The sequence below is a fragment of the Pseudoliparis swirei genome, chromosome 6 (assembly GCF_029220125.1).
Source record: "Pseudoliparis swirei isolate HS2019 ecotype Mariana Trench chromosome 6, NWPU_hadal_v1, whole genome shotgun sequence".
NCBI lineage: Eukaryota > Metazoa > Chordata > Actinopteri > Perciformes > Liparidae > Pseudoliparis > Pseudoliparis swirei.
This window is the reverse complement of record NC_079393.1, coordinates 7,430,320-7,451,960: the sequence shown is the minus strand read 5'-3', so window position 1 is coordinate 7,451,960 and position 21,641 is coordinate 7,430,320. Positions and strand designations below refer to the sequence as shown.

The 21,641-nt window shown below is 45.4% G+C and overlaps 1 protein-coding gene across 2 annotated transcripts in view; it reads right to left on the bottom strand.

Annotated features, from left to right (window-relative positions):
- The window catches only part of pparab (peroxisome proliferator-activated receptor alpha b), a 34,303-nt gene extending 33,371 nt beyond the window's left edge, over positions 1 to 932 (bottom strand). For both annotated transcript variants that reach the window (XM_056416508.1, XM_056416507.1), the window contains exon 1: positions 748 to 932. The gene's annotated coding sequence lies outside the window, so the exon portion shown is untranslated. The remainder of the gene's footprint in view (positions 1 to 747) is intronic.
- Between the last annotated feature and the right edge of the window lie 20,709 nt (positions 933 to 21,641).

Sequence of the window (21,641 nt, the reverse complement as noted above, 5' to 3'; positions counted from 1 at the left end):
CCTACTGCTCGTCTTGACCAGGAAACTCTTGTAAAGGAGATTGTTTAACCTCAATGGAGGCTTTTCCTTGTTAAATAAATTAAAATGAATAAAATAAATATATTTCTTTCTTTTTAAAGCAAACAATGTCCAAAACATACACACAAAAACGACACTTTTCTTGGTTTTTTTTAAAACGAGAAAACACGTTTCCAACACTACTCGTGCACACTATTTACACACAAGCAGCGCCAATGCAGGCGTCACGCACGGTGCGTCAGTTGGAGCTCGCGGACGTCACCAGCGCGTCGGGAAACAAACTCGCGCTCGCTTGGATCACACTTGAGCACCGGTTGACATTTGGACATTGTTGTCACTGTCACCATGCTGACCGGAGGCCTCCGTGAAGAGCACCGAGCAATCCGTTGCGCACTGTTGATGAGCAGGCGCCGCTTTAACTGCGCATGGGCGTGCAAACTGAAATCTCAAGACAACAACAACAGCCTTGTAGACAGTCGTGTGCATGGTGTCAGGCACATTCCTAAAAATAAAAAATAAAGTGGAGAAATATGCGCCGTTTCTGGGCTGCGAACATCTCATCTCATCATCAACTAATTTCCCCTTGGGGATTAATAAAAGTGTATATTCTTATCTCAGTGCATTGATAACAATATAAATTCCCTCACACATATTCTCTCAGCTCCTGCAGGGAAGGTGCATATCTTGAAGAAAAGAAAAGAAAAAAAGAAGCCACATGAAGAAATCTACCTTACGATGGACAGCCCTGTCCGAGGGAGCCATCTCCTCGGGAGTCACGCTGGGGTAGAGACGCTTTGCTCCGGTGCGGGACGGAGAGAGGAGAGAGAAGTCCCCGACCCCGACGGAGTGGAAAAAACACACAAAAAAGGCGTCCTTGTTTGTCTCCCGGCAGCGCCGCCGCTGTCATAAACCCCCCGCCATGTCCATACAAAGCAGAGCCATGATTTCACACCCGCCGGAAGTGACGTCACGACTGACAGCTGGAGGCGAGAAGACGGCACGCACACGCACACACACCCCCTGACACACCTATAGTTTCAGCGAATGGAAAGAGAGCAGCGGGGTTGCCATGGCGACGGCAGGACCAAAAAAAAAAAAAAGAAGAAGGAAAAGAGCTCTTCCTCCAAAACAAATGCTCGACACACACGTTCATGCCGAGCGGCGGCAAAACAAAAGATAAGAACAAGGGCACGGATTGTGAAAATATTTCATGGTGTCGGAGTAATCGATCAGTCAGATACAGAGGCGGCAGCAGCAGGTGGCTTGGAGGCCTACGCATGACGCCGACCTCACGTGACCCTCCTCGGGTCACCCACGTGTTCCCCCTGTCTTGCTCTCCGTGCAGTGCATCACGTTCTGACCACACGACATTGTTTCCAAAGGATACACTTAACCCTTGTGTTGCCTTCGGGTCATTTTGACCTGAATCAATATTACACCCTCCCCCCGCCTTAGGATTAATTTGACCCCATTCAATGTTTAATGTCGGTGTTCTTTCGGTAGTCAACAAACAAACATAAAGTGCTTCACACTTAAACTTGGAAAACAATATTAATTCTAATAATTTTCTGGAGGTTTTAATTGCTGGCGTCAAATTGAACCCAAAGGGTAAAATATGTTAGTAAATATAAAGGTAACAGGAGGGTGAAACATTGAATCGGGTCAAAATGACCCAAAGGCGGGGGGAGGGTGTAATATTGATTCGGGTCAAAATGACCCGAAGGCAACACAAGGGTTAAAACAATGATATAATAATAGAAATGAAGAATAAATACAGTTTATAAATTAAATGTCTGTATTCCATCTTTGTTGAACGAGGATAATCCCAATTGGGAGGGTTTTGGCAAAGAGCTTAAAACATTCTTTCACACAAGCAACATAAACACCCAAATATCTGACACAAACGTTTTTTTTAAACTTTAAAAAGTTTAAACATTTTAGCATGAGCAAATATGTAAAATAGACGACAGACCAATGCATTCAGTGTCAGGATGATATGCAATACTCAAATGATCCATAATCCAGTTTTTTTAATCCTACATGTTTATCAAATGAGGTCTATGTGGAGTTAGGTGAAAAAAAGTGAGACATTTTAACTTTTTACTCATATGACTTTCAAAGAAATACTCAGAAACACTCAGAATGATTTTTTTTTGGACTACACGTGTACAGGAGGACACATGTAAACAAACAGCAATACAAAGACAACAAACACATAACTCCTGAGGTCATGCAAGGGTATAATGCCAAAGTAAAAGTAGCATACAACAAATACTCAATAAAAATCCTATAAATCTACCAAAGTAGAAGTCCAGTACACATGTTACTCAGCAACATGTCCATGCATCACGATAGTATATCAGGTCTGACTGGGAATTTAAGGATAATTTATGTTGTAAATTGGTCATATTTGGTCTGAAAATTGACTTCTATCTCATCCCTGCTGATGCAGATACATCCCAATATATTAGTATTAGGGCTGTCAATCGATTAAAAAAATTAACTAATTAATCGCACATTTTGAAATTCATTCATCGCGATTAATCGCGATTAAAAGTTTTTTTTTCTTCTTTTTAAAGACAAAACTTCACACAGAGCTGTGTTTTCAAAGAGGCTCCTACCTATAAAGTGCCAGCGAGGTATTTAATACTCCGGTCAAACTGTCGCAATCAACGGACCCATGAATGAAGCGACCTCTGGTATCGCCCGTCACGCCAGATGCTGAGTGTGCAACCCTGTTGGCAGATTGCGTCTCTGTGCTCTCTTGTTTTTTCACACACACACGCCCCCCCCCCCCACGACATTATGTCCACGTCTCTGGCAAAGCAATGTGGGCCAAGGTCCCCTGGAAGCTGAGACTGGGATCCCAGTGACGTTGGCCCTGTGACTGGGACATTCTGGAAGACCCAAGGCCCGTTTCATCGAGCGTCCACCCCGCTGTATGTCACCCAGACCAGAACCACCAGTAACAGATGCTTTTCCCTTCGCCACCACACACGGAACAATGAAGGTGTGCCATCTGGAACCGACATTTTTATTCAGGGTGAAGCCATAGAAGAACCAAATTCTGTTTCCCCAAAGAACCTTTCACACCAGGGTTCTTTAAAGAACCATTTCCTTTAAGAGTTCTAAAAAGAACCTATAAAGGTGTCTCAAAGAACCTTTAAAAAATGGTTCTTTAAGGCACCATTTCTGGTTCTTTAAAGAACCATTTCCATAAAGAGTTTTTCAAAGAACCTATAAAAGTGTCTCAAAGAACCTTCACAAAATAGTTCTTTAAGGCACCATGTCTGGTTCCACAAAGAACCTTTCACACCAGGGTTCTTTAAAGAACTATTTCCTTAAATAGTTCTTCAAATAACCTCTAACGGTGTCTCAAAGAACTTTTAAAAGATGGTTCTGTAAGGCACCATTTCTGGTTCCACAAAGAACCTTTTAACCCAGGATTTTTTAAAGAACCATTTCCTTAAATAGTTCTTCAAAGAACCTATAACGGTGTCTCAAAGAACTTTAAAAAAATGGTTCTTTGAGGCCCCATGTCAGGTTCCACACCTTTCAAACCAGGATTCTTTAAAGAATTATTTCCTTAAAACGTTCTTCAGTAGTTGATGGTTCTTCGTAGAACCACAAAGCCTTTTAAAGAACCATTTAAGAACCTTTTACTTTTCATCAGAATAAAGACAAACAGGCATCTGGTGATTTCTCCATGCGAGGAGGAGGACGTGGAGACACATCTTACCCAGAAGCCCCGGCTCGCTGCAATATGACCTGAAGGGTCAAGACGTTCAGCCTGTGCAACGGACGCTTTCCCAACTAAGGAAAGACTCCGAAATTCATATGGTTGTTTTCCAAACTCAATCAGACCTTAAAATATGTATTTTCCATCGTGAAATATGATATCTCTGCCCGTGTTTATGTGTAATCTCCTGGTATAAGCATGAATGCACGTTAACCGTGTACTTCCGGGAACCCACATGACCTTGACCTTCACGTTTTCAGTCCCAGAGGAAGTTGTTGCTTTCTATAAAATACGCTTCTGTTTTTTCGAGGGGGAAGTGTATATGTGTGTGTGTGTGTGTGTGTGTGTGTGTGTGTGTTTGAACACGTGAAGTACTTTGTTTGACATGGTTAACACGATGACCCACTGAAGTGCAGCTCGTGGGTCAAAGTCGAGGCCAGATCTCTGCTGCCACCTGCTGGCCAGAAGCTGCAACTGGAGCTCCTGCAGTCTTCATCTCGGTTTTTACACACACTCTCAACTTTTGATCAATTCATGAACATTGCACTATATTTCATTATTATTATTTATTTACCTGTCAGACAGATACTCACTGTCACGTGAAGGTAGAGCTACAATGATAAGTCAATATGTGGTGATGACAGAAAATTAATCAGCAACCATTTTAATAATTGATTAACTGTCATTTTGAGCGGAATTGCAATGAACTCAATCGATTCCAAGTTAAGAACCTTCATTTTCTTAATTCCCCCGGAATTATACATGTTACAGGATTTTTCAAGACATATGATGACGTCACCTTGGTTTTTGGAAAAATTGTGATGGCCATTTTTCCCCGTCCTCTGGTGATTTATTGATAAAAACGTATCGAGAAAACAATCCGTTAAAAATGACATTATGGAGAAAGATGATAACAATATTGGGTAAATTAGATGAATGTTGAACGAGCATCCACTAGGTGGCGCTTTTGCCTCATCTCTAAGAGAGTGGTGACTGGTGACTGCTGTTACTGAAGTCATACTGGTGATGAACTAAAAACCAAATGGTTTGCTTCTATGTGCAGACAATTTAAATATGAAAATGTAAAAAAAGACACGATTATAATACTTTATTTTATTTACCATTGTACAGATTAACGAGGTCGATTCTATTCCGACACGTGGATTAGTTTTTGTTCATTTCAGCTAAATGCACTCGGTGCTTTATTCCAGGGTCCAGCCCAGTGCCCACACCAGAGCCTTCAATCCTATCCACTTACATCCGATCAATAACACTTTCCCATTTATACAGCCATGACATCATCACGTGGAGGGGTTTGGAGAAAGCCACGGCGAGAGTGTTACTCCAGTCAAATTCCGGGCAACTTTGGACACAAAACAACACAGTGTGTTATTGAATTTGGGACTCAAACGTTTCAGATGGAGCCTCGAGATCTTTTCATTAGTTCTTTTTCTCGAGGGGGGAGGGAGGAGAGGAGGGGGGGCGGGGTCCCAAGGTGGACGTTAAAGCTTCTTTTTTGTTGTTGTTGCAAAGGGGAGGAGATGAAGGATGGAGCACGGGCTTTAGACACAGGATGCACACAGAGCCATTGTCTCATCCGCCTTTAGTATGCAGCTCACTTTGCTCTGTCCACCGGGGCCAAGGCTCAAAATCAATTCAGTATGGTGGCTGGCGGGGGACAGCCCATACACACACATACAAACACATACAAACGCTGGTCTAGACACATAGGGTACAGTGCAGTGGGATTCTTTTCTTCTTTTCTTTTTGTGTGTCCCCCCCCCCCAAGCTGCAACGTTGAACCGTCACATAATCCCCCTCTCACTTGGTGAATGTGTAATTAGCTCAACACTTTTCTTTTGGCACGGTGGACGTGAAGCCGTGCGAGCATTGTACAGTGGAATTATACAGAGGGCCTGTTATGTTCTCTCCTTTGCATATTTATAGTTTAAAAAAAGCATGTTAGTGAGAAGCTAACCTCCCCCCCCCCCGCGTCACAGAGTTGATCACTTGGTTATGCGACTGTGGGGGTGAAGATAAAAAGGGGTCTGACCTTGATGTGAGCTGCCGGGCCGCGGTCTCAGACAGTGAGGCACGTCTGATTCCCAAGTTGGCACTCACCTCGTCATCTATCTTTGTGTGTGTGTGTGTGTGTGTGCACGCCGGGCCGCCGGCCAGAGGTACTGTAACCATCACCTGTTGCCATATGAATCACGCTGCAGCGCAGAAGTTGAGACAGTGCCGCGGCTCTTCTTTCCATCTGCTCTCCTCGGGGCGGCTGATCACAGGGCAGGATAGAGGTTGTCATGTCAGGCCTTTTTTACTCTTTTATTTTTTATATTCCAAGAGATGTTTCCAAACATTCATCAATGCTGGACGGTGATAAGAAAATGTTGGGTTATGTTCAATAAACTGGCCAGGACCCACTGAAGATGTACCAGGACTATACTTAAAAGGTGCTATACTTAAATTAATACCGTGTGTAAAATGTCTTCACATATAGTCCCAAAGTCTGAAACAAATAAAAAAAGCTTAAAAAAACACACAAAGACAAACTGATTGGTCATCATGTTCTTTATTAATAAACAAAACAAAGACACCCCCCACACACACAGACCTTACCTGCCGGTCCATACAGCTGCTGTGATTGGCTAGACGCCTTCCCGCCGTCTGTGTCGTGAAGTACCGCTGCCCTTCAGGGAAGGCAGTAGGTTGTATAGTTATCTTCTGATTGGGCAAAATCACTACCCTAAAACCACACAACCTACTACCTCACCCCGTTCGAACATCAGAAAGGTCAGAGAGGTCACCGGGAACGTTGCTCCCCCCCGACAGTGCGACGGCGGAGAGACACAAATTCTCTGGAAAACACCCTCAGGTACATTCTGAAGACGTCACGTCCAAACGTACATCGACAGAAAATGACTTGAGCGACTTTGAATTAAAAAAAATTTAAATTAAAAATTAACATTTACAAGCAGTCACATCTCAAAAATCCTGTGATGATCATAAATGAGAATAAAAAAATTACAAAAAACACAAGACAAGAGAAGTTGTGTGCATGTCGGCACAAAGACAACCAGCGAAAACGTAACACTTCTGCTGAAATTATTTTTGTAACTGACCATAAAGTCTTAAAATCGCAATTTTTTTCAGACTTCATGGTCAGTAAAACATTTTTTTTACTACAATCCTAAATGATCAGCCAGTGCCACACAGTGGGTGAACACGCACCTCTCCGTGTGCATCCGGATCCAAAAGCTCCACAGAAAAAGCAAAAAGCAAAAAGCATCCGGTGATATTACAGCCACTTCAGGAAAGACAGTACATTGTATAGTTATCTGACAGGAAGGGTGTGACCCTCAAACTATACAACCTACTACCTCACCCCAAAGGACAGTCTTGACAAAAACAAAAGAGTCATTTCAGGTCCCCGTCCGCGCAGAGTAATCCGCTTCGACACACCTCGATGAATGCAAAAACAGGGCTTATGATTCACTGAAAAACAAACACACACACGGGACAGCTCACCGTGTGTGACGGGACGACTGTGTGTGTGTGTGTGCTGGGAAAAAAACAACACAATTTGACGACTCGGGTCAGCCGGGTTCATGCCTTCGAGCTCGGGGGCGAATTCAAATGATCCGACCGGGTGGATGTGCCCAAAACTAAATTGTGTGGCCGAGATATCTTTCCATATTCAAATAAGTCAAGAGGATCCTGTGACATCCAAAGCAAGCAGCATGTGATGAATGACTTCTGAAAAGGAATCTAATTAAACATGTGAATGAAAAGTCAAAACAAACTCAAACCACAAGAAAATGCTTTTCGATTTCAAGGCTCACAGCTCACAATACATTGTAAAAAATGTCTCTTTTTTTCATTTCTGCACAGATTATTACGCTATCCTTTTTTTTCCCCGTGAGTTTTTTAGAGGAGAGTGTTAACAGGAGTCACCGGTGTGGACAGTGGGCGAGCTCCATACCATGTGTGATACACATGTGTGGAGCCGCCGACGCCTCTGGTAATGAGTCTCACCTGCTCCGCAACACGCAGCTCTCTCCATCACCGTGTTTTTTTTTACCGGCAGCATGTCAGGGAAACGTCGTCCCGGAGGAAGAAAAAAAAAAAAACGGAAACGGAAAAATATGTAACCCCTGCAACAAAAGAGAAAAATGAAAGAAGAAAAAAAGACTTTTAAGAGTGAAACAAACGAGAAAAAAACTCACACTTTTTTTGTTTTAGTTAACCATCCTGCATGTGTAAGTCATGCCGGGCTAATCTCCGTCAGCGCATACCGCCACAGTGATATTATTGTCACGGCGAAGGCACGACAGGCGTTATACTGAACGCTACGTCTTAGAGCCCCCCACCGTCGCGGTGAGTCTGAGTGCCCGGCACTGGGGGCGAGTGGACTGTAAGTATGCGGCCTCAAAGGGATGATGGACGGACGCGAGGAGCACAGGAGACACGTTGCAACCTGCAGCATGCACACACGCACACACACACACACACACATATGTACACACCTACAGTCCGTACAGAAAGAAGCCAAAGAGGGAGCATTTGATAGTTTAATTTAAAGCCAAATATGTTCAAAAGATATCTATTTGAATGTTTAACTTCTTCATTTTCCAACCAAATACTGAAGCCCAATGAGAATATCACAGTCCATTCTCATTGGGCAGCCCCTGCCAAACACTCAGCGGTGTGTGTGTGTGTGTGGGGGGGGGGGGGGGGGTGGGGAACGACGACGACGACTTCATAAGGTCAGGTCAAGGCACGCTGTCCTCTCAAGTCTGCTGACTGGACACACTTCAATGTAATATAGTGGATATATAGAGAGCATGTAACGGGACGCCGTTGCTTTCAAGTGAAGCCAGTTGCCATCATCCAGTAACAGGGAGCTATTCACACACACACACACACACACACACACACACACCTACACACACACACACACACACACACACACACACACACACACACACACACACACACACACACACACACACACACACACACACACACACACCTACACACACACACACACCTCGTTTGGAGCCGTCTACACAGTTATGCAACGCGACGTGAACACATACAAAAATAAGAATGCAGTCTCCAACACACACACACAGGAAAAATACCCTTCAGACTGAGGGGGAGAGGCAGACAAACACGACACTCCTTTACCTCGTCACATTTTCACACGGCGAAGACGCACGCCGCTCGGAGAGCCACTTTAATTCAATCACACTTCAGCCTAAGTGCTCCAGAGGCCATCAATCAATACACTGGAGCCCAGTTCCTCTGCAGCGATCGGGATGGACGCTGGAAAACTGATCTTTGGGGCTCTGGGGGGGGGGGGTTGTGGTCACTCAGTGTGGCGAGTAAAAGAAGCTGGACATTCACACAATATGCATCAATCGTCCACTCTTTCATGCGTTTAATTAATATTCGATTTGTTGAACGCACGTGGCCTCTTATTCAATGTTCTCGATTATTTTTTGGAGGATTTTAACGCATTTAATGGGTTTTTTTTCATTTAAATTGACCACACCAGGTCAGAACATCTCTAGGGAGAGAGATTTTGGCCAAAATGGCAGCGCGGTTTGTGCTCGTCGTCTTCGAGGATCGTGAATACAAATTTGTGTCACAGCTCGATAGATTTGAGGTGAATTGAAACGTGTCTGTAGCACCATTTGTTGCAAAGTTGTCATCAAAAAGGTCTCTTTAGATTCCACCATCAAACACAACTCGCTGACCGATATCGTATATCAAGGTTATCGTTGAGCCGCTTTGCGTTTTATATTCCTTGAAGGTAACAAAACCCCACATTTTATATACTGGCATAAAATTCAAATGATGTCGCCGCAGCTCACTCTTCATCTTTATTTCAGCACTTAACTCGCCCTGAAACAAGTCGGGGGGGGGGGGGGGGGGGGCAGACAGGAGGAATCCAGATAGGCACAGTGGAGGAGCATTTTATAATTTAAAAAAAAGGGCAGCATGGCTTCCTCAAGGCCCCCTCTGGGTAGCACAGGAGGCATGACCCATCTATTTATACCAGGGCTGGAGGAGGAGGAGGAGGACAGGGGTGGGGTGTGTGTGTGGGGGGGTGGGGGGGGGGGTGGAGGAGAGGTTGCAAAGGCAGGTCCTCTTACACATGCCAGGGGGGGATGGCTGGGGCAAGCCACAGGGGGATTCTGCTCTAAGTCAGACAGGCTGACCTCCCCGTCACCTCTGCATGAGGCCGACTCTGGTGAGGAAAGCAGAGGGACACAGTTGAGTGTCCAGTATGTGCCTGTGTGTGTGTGTGTGTGCGTGTGTGGAGTTACACGGAATAATTAGTGCATACATACTGTGTGTGAGGATCAACATATATATATATGTATATATATATATATATATATACACACACGCGAGCGTGATGGAGTGTGTATGTACTCACACCTATGTGCATAATATGCGTGTGTCTGCCCGTCAAGCTGTGAGACGAACCGGCCCCAGTGATTTACCCTTCACCCCCCTCCGTCCCCCCGCACAGCCGTAAACATGCCAGGTGAAGAGGGCCGGATTAGGTAGAGTTAGCTGATCCCAGTGCAGCCCCCCCCCCCCCCCCCCACCTCCTTAGAGGTACCATAAGAACGACCCCAATCATCGTAACGACAGCGCCCGCAACAGGGGTCGCCCAGACCGCTCGGTCCCAACCTTGCCAGCTGCTTCTCATCGCTCACACGCGGTATACGAGTCACACACACACACGCACACACACACACACACACACACACACACACACACACACACACACACACACACACACACACACACACACACACACACACACACACACACACACACACACACACACACGGTGTAAAGTCTCACCGGCTCAGCCTCGGCGACTCCGGCGCTAATGGACGCGCGTCGCCAACGGGGCCGCGGGTGACCCATGGGGGGGGGGGGGGGGGGTCTGTTAGTCGAAGCCTTTAGCCCCCGACACGTCTACATGCCCAGGCCTGCCCGCAAGGCCCCCCCCCCCCCACCGTTTCCAGTCTGGGCAGCGCCCCCATCGGGCTGCATCTGTCGCCAGCTATATTTAGAGGGCGGGACAAATACCGTTCTCCCTGGATAAGAACGTCAGCTGACAGACAGGGGGCCAGAGCGGGCAGACAGGGGTCCGTCACCTCGGAGAACCCGTTGCCCCCCCCCCCCCCCGTGTAACAGCTGGCAGTAGTCAAGACTCACTCCAGTGGTTAGCAGTTACAGCTCCAGGCTGTAAACGCAGCGCAGTCAGAACCACAGTGAGCGTCGAGAGAGCTCGATCGAGTGCCTTGAGTCTCAGGTCGGCTGCCGGCGCGGAGGAGATCACACAGCGCGCGTTCTCCGATCAAAGACATTTCACGCTTCCGTGGATTTGAATCGCCTCCGAAGCCGTCCGGCGCGTACGCGCTCGCGGCGCGCGGCAGTGCCAGCGAGGCAGCTAGCGAGTGTGTGACACGCGACCGTGTTGCGCGGCCATCTGCTCCGTAAACAAACGCAGACAGGCCGGCCTCGCATTTACATTTCCGAGGAGGTGGAGGCCGAGTGAATGCATTCGTGCTTCTTCACTCTCTCTCTCTGCTGTAGAGATGCCGTGGAGAGATTATGCCCGAGAAAACAGGCGGCGGTTATGCAATAGCATTCATAATTCATTCCACAAACACAATATGGAGGCCACTCCGTCCCCATATGCGAACACACATGGCCAGATTAAGGAGCGGGGAGCCAAAGGGGGGACAGAGTGCATTCTGGACTGTGAGCAAAAGACTTTGAGTGTGTGTGTGTGTGTGTGTGTGTGTGTGTGTGTGTGTCTGGGACAGGCCTAAATAGGCCGGGTCCTACTTCTGGAGTGACCTCTGCTATATTTTGCCCCTCGAGTCTAAATCTGTTACATACCGATGCAGTCGGGGACTTTCACAGCATCGCCTCGAGCCCTGAACACACAGCGAGTGGAACTACACTACCGTTCAAAAGTTTGTGGTCACTTAGAAATGTCTTTATTTTTCAAAGAAAAGCACTGTTTTTTCAATAAAGATAACATTAATCAAAAATACACACTATACATTGTTAATGTGGTAAATGACTATTCTAGGTGGAAGTGTCTGGTTTCTAATGAAATATCTCCATCGGTGTATAGAGGCCCATTTCCATCAACTATCACTCCAGTGTTCTAATGGTACATTGTGTTTGCTAATCGCCTTAGAAGACTAATATCTGATTAGAAAACCCTTGTGCAATTATGTTAGCACAGCTGAAAACAGTTATGCTGGTGATATAAGCTCTACAACTGGCCTTCCTTTGAGCTTGAAGTTTGAAGAACAAAATTAATACTTCAAATATTAATCATTATTTCTAACCTTGTCAATGTCTTGACTGTATTTTCTATTCAATTTTCAATTCATTTGATAAATAAAAGTGAGTTTTCATGGGAGACACGAAATTGTTTGGATGACCCCAAACTTTTGAACGGTAGTGTAAGTCGAGTTACAGCGTATAAAAAAGTAAAAATAATACTGACAGGCAACTCTCTATGAAGATAATAAACAGTTTTCAACATATGGAGGCTAATGCCATACGCCTCGAATGTAGCGGGTGACGCAATAACTGTGCAACAGATGATTATCGGTTTGGTAAAGTGACATTTTCAGTTTATTTTCGGGGGTCAAATGAGTTTCAGCTGAACCGCTCGATGTTCTGTCGCGCGACTTTGACAGGTACGTTTTGCACGGATCAGCACTCGCCCCACTAAAAAAAAAAAGCCCGATAGAGTATCTGTGGTCCTCGAGGTGGGGGGGGGGGCAGATGAGAGGAGGATTTTAATCACATCTGCCCGTATAATCAAATGCCCAGCACAGGCAGGATGCCAGAAGCCACAGGCAGCTCGCCACCGAGGTCGTAGGGCGGGGTTACCGAGTGCGTACTGTATGTACGGGCTGCATCGAAGGCGCTGCTAGAAGTGAGCAGGGTGAGGGAGGGCTGCTGAGGATTCTGGGAGTTGTGGAGGAGAGAGAGAGAGAGAGGGAGGACTGATGGGAGGGTGGAGCGGGGTCATGCAGCTGTGGGCCCTGCCAGCACACATTCGCCCCCCAATGGAAAAGAGACGTTTAATGGCGACCACCCAAGGTCAGCCCTTTGAGAAGAGGAGCTGGGAAAAGGGTCCGGAGGGGAGGCGGCTTGTTTGTATGCAGTCAGTCGGCAACGATAAATAAAATAATTAAAAAAGACACATTTAGTGTTCTATCGTTGTACATCGGAGCACCACTTTTTCTCCAATTCTCTCTCTCTCTCTCTCTGTTTGTTTTAATCTGCTCCTCAACCCAGCGTCCAGTTGCGCCCACTTTCTTCCCCCCTCCCCCCCCCCTCGCTTTACTCCGTCCCTCTCCTCCTGCTACCTGACTACATTGGCAGTGGAGCACAAAATGGCGGCCGGTGGGAGCCGAGAGCCGGGAAGGCGGAGAGCGGGAAGCCATTTTCTAACAGACCTACCCCCCCCCCCCGGCGCGAGACTTCCAATACGCCGAGTGGACAATTAAGATCGCACCCTGAGAGACTCCTGTGCGTGTGCACTAAAGATTAGCTTCTCTTCTTCTTCTTCTTCTTTTTTCTTCTTCTTATTATACCTACTGCACTAACAAGCCACTGGGACCACTTCAAAATGGGGGGGGGGGTGAAGACACACTACACGGCCATTGTGATTTAATCCAATGCAAGCTCACGTTGTAATAAGTCTCAGGAAGAGAGAGAGAGAGAGAGAGAGAGAGAGGACGTGCCCGACGTCGTGCGCAGAAACAAATTAAACTTCAACGCATCATCCCATGATGACATTTCCAATTTCCAATAGATTATGGTACTTACGATGCTGCTGCGATCGGCAGTCGGTCTGTCACCGATTTCACTTGTTGGACAAAACCCATCTCACTGCCTACATGAGAGAGAGAGAGAGGGAGAGAGAGAGAGAGAGAGGGAGAGAGAGAGAGGGAGACAATGGAGAGAGAGATCAGTCGGAGAGCCGGTGGCCGAGGGCTGCGAGGGCTCCTCTCTACTAATAAGCTCGCCCCGCGCCAAGGAAACTCATTAGTGGAACATGTAACACGGCGCGTCCTCTCTCTCTCTCTCTCTCTCGCCCTCTCCCTCTCTCTCTCTCTCTCCGCCGGCCAACGCACGCCCTGCCGCACGCCCTGCCGCACGCTTCACCCGACACCAACACACAAGCTCCACCGAGGGCCTTGGCCTTGCCCGGTAGCACCCACTCGCTGCATACGTGTACACACACACACACACACACACACACACACACACACACACACACTTTGGCATGGCAGTATTACTGAAGGGCCCCCGCGGCGTCACGTGCGCGGGCGAGCGAGGCGGCGGGCGGCACGTCCTCGCGGAGGTGAAGCGGGACGGAAATCGGGAAAACAGAGGAATTAAGTCCTCATTTACCGGAATCTCCGAGATAAAGGGATAGAGGAGAAGAGACGCGAGGGTCGTCCTCTGGTAGAGCGAGGATGAGGAGGAGGAGGAGGAGGAGGTGGACGCCGCCAATTAAAGGGCCTCCGCTCAGCGTGGCGGCGGCGGCGGCGGCTGAAGGGTGATAATTCTGAACAAGGACGCTAATTGCAGATCCGGGACGCGGCCTTTGCCGGGGAAGGGTCCGTTCTCTATCGTTTCCAACGTCGGGTCATCACAGTGCAGTGCCTTGGACCGCCGCCAGCACATGTTTATGGGCTCATGAGTAACCCAACTCCTCCAGCCCACGGAGGGAGATTCATAACCCAAGCTGTGCACTCACTGAACTCCGCGTGCGAGTGTGTACATGGGTGTGGTTTGTGTGTGTGTGTGTGTGTGCGTGTCGATGACTCATGAAGCCCGGGCTGAGAATGTGCAGCGGGGATAGTCGACAGTATATTAGAATACCACATGGAAGGCTGCAAGTACTGCAAGACAACACTATATTTACGTTTTTTTGGGGGGGTATTTAAGACGTTAAAGCACTCCGACTCTCTCCCACGACGAGGACACGCTGAAGATATAAATATTACAAATTACACGGTACGAATCAGGATCGCAGATGTAGAAGTTTGGCGAAAGAGAAAAATGGAGGTAAAGATCAACAGAAAAGAGGGTGTTCTTTATCATTTCTATGGTTAGTGCGTTGGCTAAAGCCGCCAGTAAGAGAGTGATGAAGAGGAGGTGAAGGCGAGGGAAGGGATTTACAGTATTTTGATAGTCTGAGAGTCGCAGGCGAGGCCTTTCAACACTCTCGGCTTCGCCTGCGAGTGGAACAAGTTTGCTGATGCTGCACTTTTCTTCTCTCTTCTCCCCGACTGAAATTGCCTTGGCGACAGCGGAGGCCAAAAGCTGGGAGAAATAGATGAGCGTTGGAAAAGAAAAGTAGAGTGGGCGCAGCTCCGGGTTATCTGGCATATCGCTCGGCCTGGCAGGTCTACGTAAAGCACGGATCCATCCCCGACGCCGCGGGCTCCAGTCTCCGAAACACAGTTTGAGGAGGTCAGAAGCGACGAAAACACGCATTAATCTGGTCGGGGGGGCGGGGAATAAAACGCTCGGCCTCCTCAAACTCCTGACGAATTTCCGTGACAAAGTAATCGATATGCTTTGCAATCAACGGCACAGAAAGTGTGGAAGAACATTGTCCCCGAGTGAATACACCCGGGGGGGAGGGGGGGGGAAGAAAAACCACCTTGACCTCAGCCAACGGGCTCGTGACGTAAAGGTGAAAGCCGCACAGGTCTCGTTTCATGATGTCTGAGAGGGAAAGAGGGGGGGGGGGGGGGGTAAAAGTGAGGAAAAATATACATCATCTGTCACCACCAACCCCCCCCCCCCTCCTCCTCCCCGTAACTCTCCACCCGTCCAATGTTATGTCATTATGACGGCGCTCGCCGTCTCTGTGGAGTTGCTGTGGTTTTGTGGATGAATTACATGTGACACTCCCAGCTGACATCCTGATTAATATGGGGAGAATAAAATCCCCCCCCCCCTCGTCCCCCCCCCCTCGTCCCCCACCCCAATCCTCAGTAGTCAACGGGAGTAATGGACTAATGGCTTCCATGTATGGCGAAGAGAAGCGAGGAAAAGCAAGTTTTGAGACTTTGGTGTGTGTGCGTGTGTGTGTGTGTGTGTGTGCGTGCGTGTGTGTGTGTGTGTGTGAGTGCATCAGCATACTTGTCTGTAATTACTTTGTTTATTGAGCCTTGAACTTTTTTTGAAAAATCATTTTGGCACAACACAACCCCAACAATTTACATGTGTGTGTGTGTGTGTCGGGGTCTCGGGCCTCTTTGCCCCGGCCCCTCTCCTCTCTCTCTTCAGGCCTGGCCTACTTTCTACTGTACGCCGTCGCGGCTCATCTGCGTGCGGCGCGGGCCTCGGCCCGCAGCGGCCGCTGTCGGGCCGCCGGTCGGCTCCGCCCACCTTCACGGTGCAGCGGGCCTAACGGGGAGCCTGGGCCGGCTTCCCGCCGCAGAGACCCGGTCCCACTGTGGACCACCTCGAGGAGATCTCAACCGCTCAATAAACGCCCGCAGCAGATGTTACAATGATGTCGGCCGTCGTCTCGCAGGTTTCTATGTGGTTTCCAGGTCGGGCTTCCAAAGTGTGACTTTTAAATTAAGATCTATATTCTATCGGTAAGAATACTGGACCAAAATCTATAATCAATCAATCAATGCCCCGATGCATGCCACCATGCCCAATTCTGTTTTCCACGTCCTTTGTTGTATCTATAAATACAGTAAGTATACATTTACTTGCACTTGAAAAATTGGAGGAGCGTTTTACAATGAATATATACTCTTAGAATTAATTAAAATATAATGTAAAATATCATCTAGTTAACAATGAATACAAACTGTATCACAATGAATATACAGGACTGTCTCAGAAAATTAGAATATTGTGATGAAGTTCTTTATTTTCTGTAATGCAATTCAAAAAACAAAAATGTCATGCATTCTGGATTCATTACAAATCAACTGAAATATTGCAAGCCTTTTATTCTTTTAATATTGCTGATTATGGCTTACAGCTTAAGAAAACTCAAATATCCTATCTCTAAATATTAGAATATCATGAAAAAGTATACTAGTAGGGTATTAAACAAATCACTTGAATTGTCTAATTAACTCGAAACACCTGCAAGGGTTTCCTGAGCCTTGACAAACACTCAGCTGTTATAAATCTTTTTTTTTACTTGGTCTGAGGAAATATTAAAATTTTATGAGATAGGATTTTAGAGTTTTCTTAAGCTGTAAGCCATAATCAGCAATATTAAAAGAATAAAAGGCTTGCAATATTTCAGTTGATTTGTAATGAATCCAGAATGCATGACATTTTTGTTTTTTTAATTGCATTACAGAAAATAAAGAACTTTATCACAATATTCTAATTTTCTGAGACAGTCCTGTATACTCTTAGAATTAATTAAAATATAATGTAAAATATCATCTAGTTAACAATGAATACAAACTGTATCACAATGAATATATACTCTTAGAATAAATTAAAATATAATGTAAAATATCATCTTGTTAACAATGAATACAAACTGTATCATTGTGGATTAAATATATAGAAAATCATATGTTATATTGTACTATATCACTTTCATTTTGCTGGGTTTCTCGTCTTTATTAGAAACAATTCTTCTTCTTTTTAAACACTGAAACTCAAATGAAATAAAAGAGGCTTCATTATAACGGCAGGAAGAAAAATCTATACATATTTACAGTGAGTGCTCACACTCACTTGGCCCCCATTCATCACTCCAATCTGGATTTCATATTAGCCAGGAGGAAATTGGATGGGATTCCCGGCATCTCACAGCGAGCTCATAAATGAAACAGAATCACGTAATCTTGAATACCAATTTATCCACTTAACAAACGAGGCAGTGCACCGGCGGCTCGTTGCTGGTTCCACTGGTGAGTGACTCAATTCCACTGGTAAGGATACACTGATCACTGGCACACGACCTCAACCGGACACTCAACAATACTGGAGACACGGAGTATCCTCACGACCACGACAACCCGGAAACATCTCATTCACAAAAGTTATCGAGATCCAAAGCGTCTTTTCTGTTAATGCCAGATGTTAATATTGTGTTCAATAAATAAAAAATATATTATGTGGCAATGCCTCAAGCTGGAAGTTATTAATTCAATTCAATTCTGTTTATTTTATAGAGCACAATAACACAAATTATAAATTTACCTCAGAGGGCTTTACAATCTGTACACATACGACATCCCTGACCTTTGACCTCACATCGGATCAGGATTATCAGGATATTAAGCATGACAAAGTTAAATGCTTTTAGGCAAATAAAGTGATACCAAAATTAAATAACTGGAGTAAAGATGCTGTAACTTACTTGTGTGTAAGGGGAGACAAGTACTTGCTAAGAATTGTAGTTTTAAATGAATAAATACATAAAAAAGTGAATGGTGACTCTTCAAAAGTCAAAAAGAATAATAATGAGACACCAAATATATTTGTGTTTCCTATCAAAGACGGAAAAAGTAGTCAATATTGTAATAATCTCAATATTCTAAAAAAGTCTATAGCAATTCAAAGAAATCTCAAGTAAGCGATCTAGAAAAAAAGTGGAGAATCACACACACACACACACACACACACACCCTGACCAAAATGTGCTGACGGTGTGTTTTTAAGAACAATTATCGTGTTACTTATGCAAAAGAAAATGCTGTAAAAACATAAACATCTTATCATGTTATGTTGTATGCTTTCTGGTATATTCTCCTCCATGGAAACATATACTTGTTGAACAAAAAGTATTTTCTCTGCAGGTCTTCACTCTTCTGAACTTTATGACAGCTTTTTAAATTCTTAAAGAGGTAATTCTTTAAAATAAAAAAATAGAAGGAAATTAGTTAGCAACATTTAATCTTTTTCTCTCTAAATATGACATAATAGTTAACCGTAAAACTTAATCATATACTAATTAAACAAATTACATAAAAGCATTCATAAAAAATATTTTTTAAAGTCTGAACTACACAATCAATAATAATAATGAGTTATAATTCTATACAATGTGTTGTATTTATTTCCAGAGCGCTCATTTTGGCATTTTTTCTGTTCACAGCATTGACAAGTAAGTTCCGAGATGCTGGAAGTTTAAAGATCCTTGCATATTTACAAAAAAAACACATAATACTTCGCAGTAACTAACATATTCATGAGTGAAATACTTGTAAATAATATTCATACAAAATTCCGGAAGTTAATTAATTCAAGCTCAAGTTCAAGCCAGTGAACTTGTTGTTCCAGCTTGTTTTCTGCAGCTTTCCTGGAGTATATTAATGAGACTCTGGCACTTGTGTATTTAAAATCTATCTGTCTAAAAAAAAAATAGTTTGAAATTAGATTAAATATATTAAGCAATTAAATCTTTTAAAATGCGATTTTGACCGTTTTTCATGTTAAATATAATTAACACATTGAACACAAGCCTATAAAGACACACTGAAGAGACCAAAACTCACAGCAAAAAAATATGCTCACGAATGTAAAAAAAGAAGAAGTATAAATCGCAAGAAAATCCGTATAAATTATACACACAAATGTGTACTTGTATGTGTACTTGTGTGTGTGTGTGTGTGTGTGTGTGTTATTATTGCCTTTGCTGTGTTGGCTTCATGGCTGCAGTGGGGCTGAAGTGGGCCTCACTGAGGGCTCCACCAGGCTCTTGGCTCGGTCAGGTCGACTTTTTTTTTACAGAGAGCGAAAAAATATACTGCAAACTCTCCACCGCCCTGCCATCTGCCTCTCAACATGCAACCTTCCCCTGGACTCCTGCCATCCATTCTCCAAAAAGGGCCCGAGGGGTGGAGTAGTGCGATACTCTGGCAGCCAAAACCATGTGTCCACCGGCGGTTAAGCTTATATCCATACGAATGAACATAATCACCGATGTATGGAAAGGCTGAGCCCCGAAATCGTAAATCACCTGAAAACCTTGGAGTAATAGCAGGTTGGCTGCGCCCTTCAAAGCAGAGGGACACCCGAGCAGACATTAGGAAAGCAAAGCACGGAGAAGTCAAGACTTTAAAACGGCTAATTTGTCATAGATGTCCGAAAACGGTGATTATTAGGTATTTAGTTTCCCTTGAAGGCAACGCTACACATGTGATGTTATTAATAGAGTCTGGGATTGCACAGTCACGTATACACACACGACTCATGTAGATGTCCCCACTTGAATTTTTCTATGAATTTGAGAAAGTATTTGACAAAGTCACGTTCGATTAGCGTTTTTGTAACTTTTCTGAAAATGGAGTGCGTTGTTTCACGGACGCTTTGTGAATTATAATTATTTTTATTTTTTTACGACCGTGTGCACGGTTTCGTCCTTCAAATTAAAAGAAGGGGAATGTCGTCAGATGTGTAATTAAATAAAATGTCCAAAAGCATTCTGAGAGGAGTTTCTGTGCTCAAAGAAGCACGATACACAGCCACACACACACAAAAATAATAACAATAATTAGGAGATGCGGTACACGTTATTCGCCTTTCTAAACGGTTGTATACACACACATTACAAATGGGACAATTCTGGATTTTTTTTTTTTTTAAACGTATTCTTTCGTTCGGTCTTCTTAAAACAAAACGGCACACACTTAAAACTCAAAGAAGTGTTTTATGAAACGTAGCCGACAGTTTGGAGATCATTACGCGCGATGGAATCGATCACCGCGTACTTCTCTTCAGCCGCGACACACTGAGCCCGGGACCGCATCACCATTATGGAATACCTCCGACACCTTCCGCTCCTCCGCCGAGTCGGACGATCGAAGTGCTATTAATGACTCGTGTTTTTGAATTATTAAATCACAGCCGGGATCCGTGGACGGCCTGGGGAGAAGTCACGGGAAAGCCTCCTCGAAGTTAACGCCGCAGCTCCGTGTCTGCTTCGTTTAGGTCCCGGACTACGGGAACGAGTGCGCCTTTACGCTCGAGACGGATAAACGAGCGCCGAATCAACAACAAAAAAATGAACTATTAGTGTGCTAAATCTATTTATTTGACGCAAAAAAACAACAACAACACACACACACATGGATGAACTTCCTTTTGAAAACCTGTGCGAGCGTACACATATTAAACCAGATATTACTCACCGATTTGGGTTCAAGCGCAGGTGGGGAAATGTCCGGTGGGGGGTCGGTAGAGAGGGGTGGGGGGCGAGACACACGGCAGCTCTCCCCCGCTTTGATCCGCATCTCTGTCAAGAAGAGGAGAAAGCCGTAAGCTCCCGTTCGGGTTTCGGTCCTCGCAACAACAACAAAAAGAGAGAAAAAAAGCACCCGGTCGTTTTTGCTCTCAGACCCCCCCGACCCCCCCCCCCCTCCAGTTTTCAGCCCCTCTTCCAGCCACAGTCTGAGCCCCCCCCCTGAAGCTCAGGAGCTGTGCACAAGTCGCCTGCCAGCGGCTGGGGTCCGGGGCCTGGAGAGGCCCGGAAACAATAGGAGGCCATGAGGCTGCCTGCGAGGCTCCGGCTAAGCCCCGTCGGCTAGTTAACACGTCTCTGAATGAGGAATGTTAGCAAACAGACAAACAGCATGTCTGATGCATGCAAAGAGCACAACCAGTCCAGTCTCAGGCTGAGCACATGAATAATTCATGCAGGTCTATATGCTACCCCCCCCCCCCCCCTCAAAGAAATGCCTTCACGAGAATAAGTGTGGCAAAGTATTCAAACCTCAGCCCGGGGGTCGCCGCCGCCGCGCAAATATGTTTTCACACAAACGTGCAATAACGGCGCCGAAGCGCCGTATTTCGCTGCAACAAT